We start from the raw sequence: 16413 nt of genomic DNA, 5'->3' as shown, positions 1-16413 counted from the left end.
GCAAAAATGTTAATTGGTGTGAAAGAGATAATGGGAACAGCCGTTAGTTTCCACTGACTGAAAGTAAAATATTCATTACCTGTTATATTTCACAAAAACAGAAGTATTGCTAATTTGTTCAAAGTGGACAGCCAGGTACAAATGAAATGACTTTTATCCACTGGGCTGTTTTTTTTTTTTTTTTTTTTCCGAAGCCTGGGCATGGCTCAACAAAGGAGTGCCTGAGAGCACCTGAATGTTCAGATAAAGTTTACTGAGGCCTCCTTGGCCTGAGAGTGCCTGTCCAGCCGCACTTTTGTACAAGAGGAATGGGTGGGACTTTCTTTGATAGAAACAGCAGGAGCTTGGTTGCCTGTTAGACAATTGTTGAAGAACAGCAGCAGGCTGTAGTGATTGAGATTGTCAGACACCCTGTGAAAATTGCAAAACCCAAAGTAACTTGGAGCTAAAAAGTTAGAGATCTGATTAAGAGGTAAAATCTTGGATGTTGTAGTGAAGAGCAAAAACTTATAATTTTGGGTCTTATAGCAATGTGGTATGTAAGTTCAAGAAATTCAGGGCTGAAGAATAGACCCAGGCGGGTCCAGGCACAGCCAAACCCACCCTGTAGCTAAGAATGTCCAGCCATAAAAGATAAAAAAGAGAATGCAGGAACTAGCCACTGCTATCAGGATGGACCATATGGCCACGTGCAGGATGGCGACCCCGGGCAGCTACTTCCTATAGCTCCCCATAAATCATACATTGACCAGGTGTCCTGCTGACCTCGAGAAGTCCCAAGCCCTTGTGCCTCCCTACACCTTAGCAGGCACATATTACCCTGTTAATTTGTAATCATCCCGCCAACATTTAAATAATCCAATCATGTGTAATGGCCCAAATTCTTTTGGCTCCCCTGTTTTTGGTTTGTGTTTTTTGCCTTTATAAGCCTGTAAAAAGTTTGGGCCTGGGTTGAACTTCCCTGCCCCCTGCCTGGTGCATGAGTTTCGACCCCAGCATGCTGGCTTGGGCGCTCCTTTTTTGTTTTTGTTTGTGTGTTTGTGTGAGATTAAAGCTTGTATAGTTACAGCGAGTTCCGCCTCAGTGTCCTACTGGGTGCGCACCTCCCTGAAGAGGGACTCACTGAAGGGGTCTTTAATGTGGTGCATTGGCCGGGAGGTGCGTGACCACCCAGGGTCCTAGACCCACTTGGAGGTAAGGCCCTCTATCTTGTCTTGGTTTTGTCTCTATATTCTGTCTGAAAATCTTGTGAGATCACAGTTTCAGTTTTGCAAATGCTCTTATGAGACAGTGCTTCGAAGCGAGAGCAAAGTGGATAAGGACAGATGTGTCTAGGTGTCCACCATTTGTTCGCCCTGGGAGACGTTCAGGGAAGTCAGGGGGAGGGCCAGAGATGCCTAGTGAACCCCCTCGGGAAAAGTCAGGAGATAAATTTTCTCCTTGACGATCTGTTTCTGAGACCTGTTACTAGGCCGTCTAATTCTTTTCAGGAACTCTGGTTGACAGAGTAGGCGACTGGTTTTGTTTTTTGAGTCTTGTAGCCTTTGTAATCATTTTTATCATGTGTGTGACAGAGCTTAACGTGGGAAAGACTGTGACGACCCCACTAACACTTACTCAGAACCATTGGACAGACTTTATGACTAGGGCCAACAATCTTTCCTTCGATGTCAAGAAAGGACCTTGTCAAACTTTTTGCTCCTCTAAATGGCCAGCTTTCGGTGTGGACTGGCCTTCGCAGGGAAATTTTAGCCTGCCTGATATTCTAGGTGTCAAGTTATTTTTCAGACCTCAGGAGGGCATCCTAATCCGGTACCGTATATAATTGTGTGGCAGGACAATTGTGTGGTTTCGTACAAAATATGCCACCCTGACTGGGTTCCTGAACTTCCGGAGCTGAGGCAGTGATGGTGGCAGTAGCCATGAAACCGAAAATGATGCCTGCGGGTCTGCCAGAGCATGTTCCATCGGCCCACCTGAGGATCTATCCTGAAATTGATGATGCCTTTTTCCTTTACTCCTTCCCACCCCCTTACCCCCAAAGAACTTCTAATCCTGATCCCTCACAGCTGCCCACTCCAGCAGACCCCAGGGTGGCCTCTGTGACAGGACCGGTGGGAGGGACTCCTAGCTGCGAAGGCCATAGTTCAGAGGGAAGTTAATCTAAACCAGGTTCCACTGTTGCTTTGCATTTAAGAGCTTATGTAGGAGGACCTGCCCCTGCCCCGGGGCAGTTAGTCCCATTGCAGTACTGGCCATTTTCATTGGTAGATATGTTGGCAGATATGTATAACAGATATGTATAACTAATCACTCCTCTTTCTCATAGAATCTCTCAGGCTTAACAGTACACCTTGAGTTCCTAATGTTGTACCAGCCCACTTGGGATGACTGCCAGCAACTTTTTCAGGTCCCCTTTACAACTGAAGAGAGAGGATCCTGCTAGAAGCCAGAAAAAATCATCCCAGGACCAGATGGGACCCCCACTAATCTCCCCAACCTTATAAATGCAGCTTTCCCCTTGGCCCGTTCTGCCTGGGAGTTCAATACTGTGAAAGATAGGGAGCGTCTCACAGTCTACTGCTGGACTCTAGTGGCAGGGATAAAGGGGGCCACACAGCGACCCACCAATTTGGCCAAGGTAAGAGAAGTCCTTCAGGGTTCAATGGAGCTGCCCTCTGTTTTCTTAGCACGACTAATGGAGGCTTATAGGAGATATGCCCCGTTTGATCCCTCTTTGGAGGGACAGCAGGCAGCTGCAGCCATAGCTTTCATTGGTCAGTCTGCCTCTGATATTAAGAGAAAGTTACAGAGGTTAGAGGGGCTCCAATATTATACTCTGCAGGATTTAGTAAAATAAGTTGAGAAAGTGTACCACAAGAGAGAGACTGAGGAAGAAAAGCAAGAGAGAGAAGAGAAAGAGGTAGAGGAAAGAGAAAACTGGCATGAACGCCAGCAGGATAGGAACTTGACTAAGATTTTGGCCGCAGTGGTAGGTGGAGAAAGTTCACAGAAGGGTCAGTCAGGGTAACTGCCCTACAGGGCAAGAAGACCCCCAGGAGAACAGAGACCGCCACTTGAGAAAGACCAATGCACATACTGCAAGAAAAAAGAATATTGGGCCAGAGACTGCCCAAAGAAGAAGCAGAGGGGCCCCAAAGTATTGGCCCTTGAAGAAGACCAGAGAAGTCGGGGCTCGGTTCCCCTCCCCAAGCCTAGGGTAACTCACTCTGTGGAGGGGACCCCCATTAATTTTCTAATAGACACAGGAGCTGAACATTCAGTCTTGACTGAAGCTTTAGGACAATTAGGATCAAAGAAGATTTTAGTTATGGGAGCCACTGGTAGCAAGCTTTATCCCTGGGCAACCAAAAGGATTTTAGACATAGGAAAAAATAAAGTGACACATTCTTTTCTTGTGATACCTGAGTGCCCAGCACTCCGCTAAGCAGGGACCTTTTGAAAAAATTGAAAGCACAAGTCCAGTTTACTTCTGACGGACCTGAGGTATCATGGAAGAAGAATCCAATGGCATGCTTAGTTTTAAATTTAGAAGAAGAATATCACCTCCACGAACAGAAGTCTGAGACTTTACCCTTTAAAGAATGGTTGACAGCTTTTCCAGAGGTTTGGGCAGAGCAGGCTGGGATGGAATTAGCTAGGCAAGTGCCACCCAACATAGTCGAGTTAAAAGTGGCTGCCAAACCCGTTTCAGTCAGGCAATACCCCATGAGTCAAGGGGCTAAAAATGGCATTCGACCACATATCCAGAGACTGCTATAACAGGGTATATTGGTCCCGTGCCAGTCCCGTTGGAATACCCCCTTCCTGCCAGTGTGTAAATCTGTGACAAATGACTATCTGCCTGTCCAGGACTTAAGAAAAGTCAATAAGCGGGTACAGGACATTCACCCAACTGTGCCCAACCCTCACAACTTGCTGAGGTTCTTACCACCTGAACGGTCCTGGTACACCGTCCTGGATTTAAAGGTGCCGTTTTCTGTCTCAGATTACACCTGAGCAGTCAACTTCTGTGTGCTTTTGAGTGGCGAGTCCCTGAAGGAGGATATACGGGTCAGCTAATCTTGACTAGGCTGCAACAGGGGTTCAAAAATTCACCCACTTTTTTGATGAAGTGGTCCACCACAACCTTGTGCCCTTTAGGAAACAGAACCCCCAAATGTCTCTCCTGGAGTATGTAGATGATTTAATCCTTGCAGCTTCAACCCAGGAACTGTGTCTTGACGGGATCAAGAAGCTTCTAAATGAAAAAAGTGAATTGGTGTACCACTAAGAAAGCTCAGCTATGCCATATGGACTTGACCTACCTAAAATACTCCCTCCGAGAAGGAAAGCGGTGGTTCACCGAAGCTCGAAAGAACACTGTGATGCAGATCCCAACCCCCACCACTCTGTGACAAGTACGTGAGTTTCACGGAAAGGCAGGCTTTTGTAGACTCTGAATACTAGGGTCCACCATGTTGGCGGCCCCTGTGTACCCACTCACTAAAGAAAAAGTCCCGTTCACCTGGACAGAGGAACACCAAAAAGCCTTTAACAGCATAAAGGCTGCTCTGCTTACAGCCCAGGCTTTGGCCCTGCCAGATTTGATTAAGCCTTTCACTGTATACGTTGATGAGCCAGCTGGAGTAGCCCGCAGAGTCCTGACTCAGACTCTGGGGCCCTGGAAGTGGCCAGTGGCCTACCTGTCCAAAAAATTGGACCCAGTTGCCAGTGGATGGCCCTCCTGCCTAAAAGCCATCGCTGCAGTAGCCCTACTTGTTAAAGATACTGACAAGCTTACTCTAGGTCAGCATGTGACTGTAATCACTCCCCATGTGTTAGAGAGCATTGTATGACAGCCCCCTGACCATTGGATGACAAATGCCCGGACGACCCACTACCAGAGCCTGTTGCTAAATGACCGAGTGACTTTTACCCCACCTGCCATTCTCAATCCTACCACCCTCCTCCCTGAGACGGATGACTCCACCTGGGTACACCAATGTGTTGATATCCTGGCTGAAGAAACTGGAACAAGGAAGGATCTGACTGACCGAACTTGGCCAGGTGTGTCTGACTGGTACACAGATGGTAGCAGCTTTGTGGTGGAGGGAAAATAAAGAGCAGGAGAGGCAGTGGTTGACAGAAAACAGGTAATTAGGGCAAGTAGCCTTCAAGAAGGAACTTCGGCTCAGAAGGCTGAGCTCCTGACGCTAACTAAAGCTCTGCGGCTGGCAGAAGGTAAGGCAATCAATATTTATACTGACAGCCACTATGCTTTTGCCACAGCCCACATTCATGGGGCCATCTATAGACAAAGGGGGCTACTTACTTTGGCAGGCAAGGAAATCAAAAATAAAGAAGAAATCTTGGCCCTCCTAGAGGCTATACACATGCCCAAGAAAGTGGCCATCATCCTCTGCCCTGGCCATCAAAGGGGCAAGGTCCTGTAGCCCAGGGAAATCAGATGGCACATTGGGCGGCCAAACAGGTGGTACAAGGCATCCCTGCGCTGCCTCCAGTGACTATAGAAGAACCAAAAGAAACCCCAGAAATCAGTTTTGAATACACCTCCAAAGATTATGAGATGATTGAAGATCTTGAAGAACAAGGGATGTCCAAAGGATTTAGCTACCATGGGATTGCAAGAACAAGAGAAGGAACAATTATTTTGCCCTATAGAGAAGGAAAGGCATATGTAAAACGCATCCATCCCATGACACATCTGGGGGCAAAGAAATTGTGTGATTTAATCCAGTCCTCAAACTATTATGTGCTCAGGCTAGTAGACGAACAAGTAACTAAATCCTGCAAGTGTGTGCCCTGATTAATGCTGCACGCCCCTTTAATGAACAAGAAAAATGACAACGGGGGGATAGACCTGGAGTTTACTGGGAAGTAGACTTCACTGAGATCAAACATGGAAAATATGGTAATAAAGAGTTACTAGTTTTCATAGACACTTTCTCAGGATGGGTAGAAGCCTTCCCCACCAAGTCTGCAACTGCTCAGGTGGTGACCAAGAAGATCCTTGAAGAGATCCTACCCCGGTTTGGGATCCCCAGGGTAATTTGCTTGGATAATGGGCCTGCATTTGTTGCCCAGGTAAGTCAGGAATTAGCTACACAATTGGGGAACAATTGGAAGTTATATTGTGCTTATAGACCCCAGAGCTCAGTATAGGTAGAAGGAATGAACAGGACTCTAAAAGAAACCCTAACTAAATTAGCTATTGAGACTAGTGGTAAAGACTGGGTGACCCTCCTTCCCTTTGTGCTCCTTAGGGCCCGAAACACACCTGGGTGTTTCGGCATTACTCCTTATGAAATTCTACATGGGGGACCACACCCCTTGACCGAGTCTGATGGGATAGTGGATTCCAGTGCTGACTCTTCCTCACCCTCTTCTCTGTTTACCCATTTAAAGGCCTTAGAAGTTGTCAGAACACAGATCTGGGACCAGATAAAAGAAGCCTACACACCAGGGACCACTGCAGTGCCCCACGGGTTCCAGGTCGGGGACTCAGTTCTGGTCTGACAACACCGAGCTGGCATGCTTTAGCCCCGGTGGAAGGGACCCTATCTAGTGCTGCTGACCACCGTCAAGGTCGCAAAGGTAGACAGGATCGCCGCCTGGATCCACGCATCCCACATAAAAAAAGGCACCCAACTAGGATGAAGACGACCTCAGAGAAAATTGGACAGTGGCCGCTACAGATAATTCTCTTAAAATGTGCCTTCGCTCTACCCCAACCTTGGGTAATAATCCTCACACTTATGACCCTGACATGGGAGGCCATCTCTCAAGCTGGAGATACTGTATGGAGTACTTCAAAGGTGCCCCCCCCTTTTACATGGTGTCCCCCTCTCTTTCCTGAAATCTGTGCCCTGATAGATGGATTAGACGCCTGGGATATCCCTGAAGAGTCACATGAAACGGTGCCCCAAGATGAGGTAATCTATCACAAGCGGCCATATCACCAGGGGTTAAGTTCCCAAGGAAAGTACATTGCAGATATACCAGGCTGTAGTAGTAGGTCTAAACAGAGGAGACTTGGTCAGGAGCCCTTTTATGTCTGTCCCAGGGATAGGGTAAATAAAAAAGAGGCTCGCTGGTGTGGGGGAATAGAGGGCATCTTCTGTAGTCAGTGGAGATGTGAAACCACTGGTACCATTCATTGGGACCCTTTCTCTAGCTCGATATTATTATAGTTTCCAGATGAAATAAGGGCCATGATTCCTTAAACATCACTTCTACTCAAAAAGCAAAAGAGACAAAAAAGATTGGATAAAGGGAAGACAGTGGGGCCTAACATTTTATGTGACAGTGACAGGCCCTGGATTCACATTTAAGATTCGGCTAAAGATGAAGTGTCCCCCAACCCAGGCAGTAGGACCTAACCCTGTTCTTGTTAAAAAACCTCCAATGCCCCTTCCCAGACCTACCTTTCCCGGACCTACCCTAGTTGGTCCAGCTATTCCAACAGAAGTCTATACCCCTTCCTCAGACCTGAAACTTACATTGCCCCTACTCCCCCAGATACTGAACACCGTCTGTTTAGTCTGGTACAGGGGGCTTTTTGGTACTCAATTGTAACAATCCCAACATCACTAAGTCTTGTTGGCTGTGTTATGCCTCCAATACCCCATATTATGAGGGAGTTGCTCAAGTCAAGACATACAATAAGGCTGAGGACAATTCTCAGTGTCCTTGGGGAGAAAACAGAAAACTAACATTAGCAGCTGTCTCGGGAAATGGACTTTGCCTGGAACAAGTCCCACATGACAAACGATACCTCTGTAATCAGACTCATCATCTCCAGTCTTCCAATAATAGAGGTCAGTACTTATTCCCTTCCTTAGACACAGTATGGGCTTGCAACACTGGACTCACTCCCTGTGTATTTACTTCTGTTTTTAATACTTCTAAAGATTATTGTCGTTTAGTTCAGAGTGTTCCTAGGCTTCTGTATCATGATGACAGTTTTTTGTCAATGGATTCAACCACTGGACCCGGTATAAAAGGGAACCCATTACCATGACCTTAGCAGTCCTTTTGGGTCTAGGAACAGCAGCTGGGGTCGGCACAGGCACAACTGCCTTGATACAGACCCCCCACTATTTTCATGAATTGCACAACCGCTATGGATGCAGACCTAGGTGCACTAGAGCAGTCCATCACCAAACTTGAAGAATCTTTGACCTCGCTATTAGAGGTAGTGCTACAGAACAGGAGGGGGCTAGATCTACTTTTTCTCAAGGAAGGTGGACTCTGTGCCGCACTAAAAGAAGAGTGTTGTTTTTATGTAGACCATTCTGGGCTTATCAGGGACTCCATGGCTAAGCTCAGAGAAAGGTTAGAAAAATGAAGCAAAGAAAGAAGCATATTAAGGATGGTATGAAAATTGGTTTAACAGGTCTCCCTGTTTTATGACACTGATATCCACCCTGGCAGGCCCTCTGATTATTTTTTCCTCCTGCTTTCTTTTGGTACATGTATTTTAAATAAGCTGGTTGCTTTTGTTAAAGATAAAATAAACATCATACAAGTCATGGTCCTAAGACAGCAATATCAGACTCTTCAACAAGAAGAAAGTTCGTTCTAAGATTAGAAATATCCACTAAAAGAAGTGAGTAATGAACAGCAAAAACTTATAATTTTGGGTCTTATAGCATTGTGGTATGTAAGTTCAAGAAATTCAGGGCTGAAGAATAGACCCAGGCGGGTCCAGGCACAGCCAAACTCACCCTATAGCTAAGAATGTCTGGCCATAAAAGATTAAAAAGAGAATGTAGGAACTAGCCACTGCTATCAGGATGGACCAAATCTGGCAGGATGGCACCTCCCTATAGACCCCATAAATCATACATTGACCAGGTGTCTTGCTGACCTCGAGAAGTCCCAAGCCCTTGTGTCTTTCTACATCTTAGCAGGCACATATTACCCTGTTAATTTGTAATCAGCCCGCCGCCATTTAAATAAGCCAATTATGTGTAATGGCACAAATTCTTTTGGCTCCCCTGTTTTTGGTTTGTGGTTTTTGCCTTTATAAGCCTGTAAAAAGTTTGTGCTGGGGTTGAACTCCCCTGCCCCCTGTGTGGTGCATGAGTTTCGTCCCCAGCATGCTGGCTTGAGCGATCCTTTGTTGTTTGTGTGTTTGTGTGCCATTAAAGCTTTGTATAATTACAGTGAGTTCGGTCTCAGTGTCCTACGGGGTGCGCGCTTACCTGAGAAGGGACTCCCCACGGGGGTCTTTCAGTAGGTTTTCTGAATAAGTTTGTATTACATGGCAAAAAAAAAGATTTATTATATTCATTTCCTTCCGTCTCATATTGTTTAAGGCATATATAATGCAATTGAATACTGCACATTCGGATTATTAACAGTTTCATACAAAGTTCCAAATTTAAAATACCACGAAATGAGAAAGCATACAATATATATTCCAATCATGAATAAGCAAATGAATGTAGGAAAATAGTTTTCAGGTACTAAGATACATAGCTATTAAGACATGATCATAACAATTTAGAACAGAGGATATTAGCCTAACCCCTATGACTTAAATTTCCCCTTGGCTGTATACTCAGAGCTCTGTGTCCTGTCTGTTGCTGATTGGAACAATGCTTTGTTTTTCAGTAGCTTCCTGCATGAATTTAACATGGTCATACACTATAGACCGTCTTAGCAGGAATTAACTTAATGTGGATCTAGGAATCTGTTACCTGTAGAGAAGGGCCTCTCTGTTAAGAATGATCAGTGACCATTGTACCTCATTGTTTCTACAGAGGATCCTAAAGGGTGCAAAACCTGCTGTGTAAAAGATCTAGGCCCTCTAATCCATGACACAAGCCTAGTTTCCATTTGTTCAGTTATGTCAGATTTTGTACTAATATATTCAGGCAAAGTAATTACTGTTATATATCTGTTCTATCCAAGATTTTAATACTATTTGTTGCTATTTTCCATTTAATCCTAGAGCTGATGAACCAAGTAAAGAACACTGGGAAATCACCTAGATAAAAGAGATAAAGTGTGTGATGGTTACACCTTGTAATGGCAATGACTCTTTGAATTAAGAGGCCTTAAAAAGAAATGAAATAGAAACTTGTGTTTCTCAGTAACGTGAGTCACTTTGGTAGGAGGTTTCTTTAGCCTGAGGATATAAGAGAAGACTCTAACCAACATCATTGACAGTCTTGACCTTAGGTCATCATGATATCCCTTTCTATGATCCCAAGTGTATTACAAGATAATAAGTAGATCCACCAAAGGCAATAAAGTAAAGACAGCACTAATCACTGAGTCCTAGGCATCCTAAATGCTAGGCAGTCACTCTGTCAACTGAGCTATGTACAGACTCTGTTCCCAATATTCACAGATTTAAGTTTTTTCCAATGAAACCTAGAAGCTGCTTTCGAAGGAAGATGTGTTCTATGACTATGTCCTAGCACAGTCTGCTGGAAATGGCACCTCAGTTTCTGGTCAGTACTAGGAGAGCAACAGCAGGGAGGTAAACACAATTCACTATTGCTTCCCGCTCGACCGGCAAGAAAGATGCAACAAACTAGAATCTTCCATGGCAAGAACTTTATTGCTTGCTTCTCAGGAAGATCCCGATCCGGGAAAATGGCGCTGCTTTTATAACCTGCAGCGTGACATTTCAGCACCTGATATGGCATGACAGCTCCTGATTCGTCGCTTGCCCATCACCTGACTATGTCACCCCAAGAATGGTAGTGACTAGGAGTGAATTCACTCTCGCACCTTTGTACAAGGTTTCTTTACTAGTTAGCCACAGCGGAGGCCTGCACCATTTTATAATGGCGATTGCTCGCGGCACACATGGCTCTCCTCAGAGATTACTGGTGGCACGCACGCGATTGCTTGCAGCACGTACCTGCTCTCCACATCTTCCCCTTTTTATTTTATTAAAACTTGAGGCTGGTCTAAGCCTGTGTAACTTTGCCCATCCGCTGTGGCTCCTGTCTTAGGTCATTCCTCCAATGTCACAGCCTTTCCTGTCATAGGGTAACCCTATCGCCACCGGCCCCGTGTCTTAGGTTGATCTGTGCATGAGGAAAGTTGCCCGTCTCTGGATACCACAGTGCTATGTGACATTAACTACTAAATGAACTAGGGCGAACTCTAAAAGAGGCCAGCCACCAATGTCAATTAATTTTTGAGCATAGATAGCCAAATTTCAGAGAAGGCCCCTTGCTCGATGGCAGCAAGTGCTTGAGTTATCATAACCTTGTCACATGTTTGTTGGGTTCTGAGCTTGCAAACCAACCAGAGTATGACCACAAGTCCACAGCAGGTGGCAACGCCAAATAAACCTACCCCCACCCATTCCTTAAAATGAGAAAAGGCAGATGAAATCCAGGAGGAGAGGCCCTATGTCAATGACAGGTCCACTCGTGTTGAGTTGATCTTTAGAACGACCGCTCTAAGAACCTCAAGGGTCTCATCGAATCTTTCAGACCAGTTTCCTGCAAGGTATAAAGAAAGCTGTCTAGACAGATTAGCTGCATAAGTAAAATTTTCATATTGGACACTGGTAATGCACAGAGCTTGCAGTTTTCTTTCACAACCCAACTGGGCCATCTGGTATAGAACACCTATCTGTTCCTCCGCCAGGTCAAGGCGCTGATTCAAAGTCATCAGCCTTCCCTTTAACTTGGTACTAGCAGAAGTTTGGACAGTGATGGCATCTGCTGAAAGCTGATTTAATTTTGTGCCTGATTGAACCACACTAACTATAGCATACCCTGCAGCTGTAGCAGCAGCTGCACTGGCTGAAATTGCTATGATCACGGCAGCAGTAATGCCAAAATCTCTCTTTTGTCAAAACATAGATAAGGTGGAGGGTGTATCCACTGGAACAGAGATCCAACGTGGGATCCATGCCAACATGGCACGGGTGTTCTTTGTTACATCCCAACATTGAGAAATCCAACAAGAATCATTGGAATAGACTTCAAATGAATCATTTGAAAGAGTAAACAAGAAAGGGGGGTAAACACAGACTGGGGTAGATGGATAATTAATCTGGTTTACCAAAGGTTTATTGAACCCAGTGATCCCTACACTGGTATTACTATATCCATAAAAGTCCTGGTAGGCATCATGTATTCCCCAATAATGAGCAAATCTTGAGATGCCAGTAAAAAAAGCGTTTCCAACTGCTCCTCCCTGGATAAAGATCAAAGGATTGAGTTCTGTACAACTGCCATTGACTCCACAAAGCACCCACTTGTGAAAGGGATGCATTCTAATGTCCTGTATGAAAAGTCCCTTTTTCATAACAAATTCCTTCTCTGGGTTATCTATCATGTTGGGAGAAAAGGAAAAGGTTTTACTCTGATCTGCCCAATGAGTGATGGAGGATTGACAATCAGACCAAGGCAGGATCATCCCTTCATCTTCCAAACTACAATGAGGGGCTATTTTTGGTTGGTGTGGACATTTTTTGTCTGAAAAGTTAGGTGGTAGAAATGTACCACTAATCCAATTTACCTCGTGCCAAAAGGTCCGATTTATAAAGGTTATCTCTACATTGGAAGTATCTTGGGTTGTGCTCACACAACCTCCTCGATGCTCATTAAACTTCCCCAAAGCTCGGGCTGTGAGGTTGATACAATTTCCTGGTCCATTAATTTGAAAACATATAGAACCCTGTTCTAGTAAAGAGCGATTTTCTCCTAATGATGCTCGGGTGGGATCATAGGGTAAATATGGCAAATCCACTGTTTTATCAGTAGTAAGGAATTTTGGAAAAACTATAGCATCATGGCGAACTGGCATTGGTTTAGGGAAAGTCGAGAGAATAGCCCATCTCTGCTCGCCCATTATACTAGGAACCTGAGACAAGTTCAGCATTGTCAGGATCTGGCAAACATTACACCAGAGCAGGTGTCAATAGAAACATGTAAATATTGATTTCTCCCAAAGGAGGAAATATGAGTGACATCCATTTGCCAGACCTGTAATGTCCTGACGCCAGGAGGGTTTACACCTACATGAAGAGTAGGTAAAAATTGACAACAGTTTTGACATTGGGTGACAATGTCACGAGCTTCTTTCCTGGTTAAAGTGAAAAGGCGGTGTAATGTCTCAGCTGTCACATGAAAGCATTCATGAAATTCTCTTGCAGCCTCTGCCTGTGAGGACAGAGCAGCAGCCACGATTCTAGTGGCTTTGTCTGCTAAGTCATTTCCATGGGACATGAGGCCAGAAATGCCAGAATGAGCTCTAACATGAGTAATACAGAAACGATGTCTTCTGTATAACAAGGCTGACTGAATCTTTTGAAAAATGTGAGCAAGCTTACTAGATGGTTTAATTAAGCCTGCAACTTCAAGCATATTAACTGCATTGAACACATATAAAGAATCAGATACAATATTGAGCGGTCCTGGGAAAGTTTCAAGGACTTCTAGAACTATCAAACACTCTACAACATGGGGTGATGTCTCATTAGATTGTTTAGATGTTACTTGGCCATTTACTACATATGCACCTATACCAGATTTGGATCCATCTGTATACACTACTACCCCATTCGGAAGTGGGAGTTTGACTATTATTGGAAACACTATAGCTTGGCTTAAGGCAAATTGTAAAATTGTATGTTTTGGATAATGGTTATCAATTTGTCCTGAATAGGAGGCAACCAAGACTGCCCAATCGTTGGTTTTTGCTGCCAGGGTTTGAACTTGAGCAGAAGTATAAGGTGCACTTACTATATAAGGTTCTTACTCGAAATAAGTAATGGCTGCTTTTATCCCTCTAAGTGCAATTTGAGCAACTGCATTAGGATACCACTCAATGATTTTTGCAGGGGAAGCATTAGGATGGACCCACAACAAGGGCCCATTTTGCCATAAGACCACTGTTGGTAACTGTGCAGTTTTTAATATGCACAATTCAAATGACTTTGACTCGTCAATGCGTTGTAATTGAGCATCTTGTAGGGCCTTTTCTACAATTTGTAAAACTTGACATGCAGCTGGGGTAAGTGCTCTGTGGGAGGAGATATGGGTATCTCCCTCTAATATGTCAAATAAGGGCTTTAATTCTGCTGATGGAATTTTCAAAAAGGGTCTCAGCCAATTAATATCTCCTAACAATTTTTGAAAATCATTCAAGGTATGTAGTTGATCTTGGCGAATCTCTAATTTTTGAGGAACACCTTTGTCAGGATAAATGAGTGTCCCTAGGAAGGGTCCCATTCGAGCAACTTGCACCTTTTCGGTGGCCACCTGCAATCCCCATTGCCCTAACGTTTTTATTAATATGGGGTATGCATCTTGCAATAACTGTGAATTTTTATGGCAAATCAAAATGTCATCCATATAAATTATCACCTGTAATGATGGAAAATGTTCTCTGACTTAAGTGCCAATTGTACATACAGTTGAAACATTGTGGGGCTATTTGCCATCCCCTGAGGTAGGACCTTCCATTGGTATCTTTGATCTGGCTCTAAGTAATTAATGGCTGGGATGGTAAATGCAAATCTTTGCCTATCTTGAGGGCATAAAGGTATAGAGAAAAAGCAATCTTAATGTCTAGGATTATAATTTCCCAATTTTTGGGTAAGGCAGAAAGTAATGGTAGCCCTCACTGAACTGGCCCAAACAGACACATTTGTGCATTAATTGCTCTAAGATCATGTAATAAGCGCCATATGCCAGATTTTTTCTTAATTACGAAAATAGGTGTATTCCAGGGTGAGGTAGAAGGCTCTAAATGACCCAAGTGTAGCTGTTCAGAAATTAGTTTTGTGGCTGCTTCTAATTTTTCAGAGGAGAGAGGCCATTGAGGAACCCATACAACTTCCTCTGTAAGCCATGGAATGGGCATGGAACCCTCAACAGCTGTCTCTAGAAAAAACCCAAACCTTGTCTCCCATTATTACCTTTTTGAGGGATAGGTTCAAGTTTACCCTGCTCTCCTTTTCCTAATCCCCTTCCTTCTTTATAGCCCATTTTCTTCATCATTCGTACAGGTTGTGGCAAGCATTCATTAGTTAAGGTCAGTCCTAGTGCCTGTAAGATGTCTCTCCCCCAGAGATTTACTGGGAGTGGTAAGACATAAGGAGTGAATCGTCCCATTTGACCTTCAGGCGCTGTCCAGCTCAAAGAAAGGGAACTAATAGTGGGATAGGACTGATAACCGAAACCTTGCAAAGAATGTGATGACTGAATAACTGGCCAAGTTTTCGGCCACCAGTGAGAAGAAATAATACTTTTGTCTGCTGTTGTGTCTAAAATCCCCTTAAATTGTTTCCCTTCTATAACTAACTCTAAAGAAGGCCTGGAATCTAAAGGTATTATTAAATAAGCCGAATCATTTACAGTAGAACCAATCCCTCTGGTAGCTTGAGGGACACCAGAAGAGGGAAATCAGCCATGTAGGCTTGGATGAATTACTAACTGAGCTATTCTATCTCCTTGTGAAATAGAAAAGACACCCTGAGGACAGGAACAGAGAACTTGAAGTCCCCCTTCATAATCTTGATCTACAACTCCAGGGTGAACAATAAGACCTTGTAGTGTAAGGGAAGCCCTGCCCAATATTAGGCCAACACTCCCAGATGGCAGAGGTCCTTTATAGTCAGTAGGAATAGGCTGCACTCCCATTTGAGGGATCAGCATGAATTGGGTGGTGGTACGGAGGTCCAATCCAGGTGAGCCTTCTGTTGCCCTGCGGACTGTGGGGTCCACCTTTCGCCTGTCGAGGTCCCGTATGTTTTCGGACCCTGAGACCTGAGGGAGCTGTACTGGTTTTTTTGAAATGGTGTCATTATCTACTGCTTGAGGGAATCCTGGCTGCAGGAGCCTGCCTCGAATGTCCCTGATTGAACGACAAGCGCTAGTCCAATGATATCCTTTTCCACACTTAGTGCACAATCCTGGTGCTCTCCTTTTGACAAGGGCTCTACAGTCCTTTTTTAAGTGTCCCAGTTTGCCACAATTATAGCAGAGTTTGAGGTCAGCCATGTCAGGGCATTTTTGCACTTGTAGAATGGCAGCTGCTAAACCGGCATTAGTGAGTGGCCCTCCAAGTTCACGGCAAACCTTCGACCAGTCCTGCAGTCCCTTGCTTTTTCTAGGTGTAATAGCCGCCCTGCATTCCTGGGTAGCCTGTTCATATATCAACTGTTCAATTAAAGGCAAAGCTGCTTCTGTATCTCCAAATATTCTCCCTGCTGCCTCTGTCATTCTAGCCACAAAATCTGAGTACGAACCCTGGGAGCCCTGAGTGATCTTGGTCAAATGCCCAATTGCCTCTCCCTTCTTAGAGAGTGCCTTCCATGCCTTAACAGTGGCAGCTGAGATCTGGGCGTACGCTCCCCAATGATAATTTGTTTGGTTAGCAGCATGCTGTCCCTGACCTGTAAGC

This window comes from Mus musculus, chromosome Y (assembly GCF_000001635.26).
Source record: "Mus musculus strain C57BL/6J chromosome Y, GRCm38.p6 C57BL/6J".
NCBI classification, from domain to species: Eukaryota; Metazoa; Chordata; class Mammalia; order Rodentia; family Muridae; genus Mus; species Mus musculus.
The sequence above is the reverse complement of the archived record's forward strand: the minus strand, read 5'-3'. Positions refer to the sequence as shown.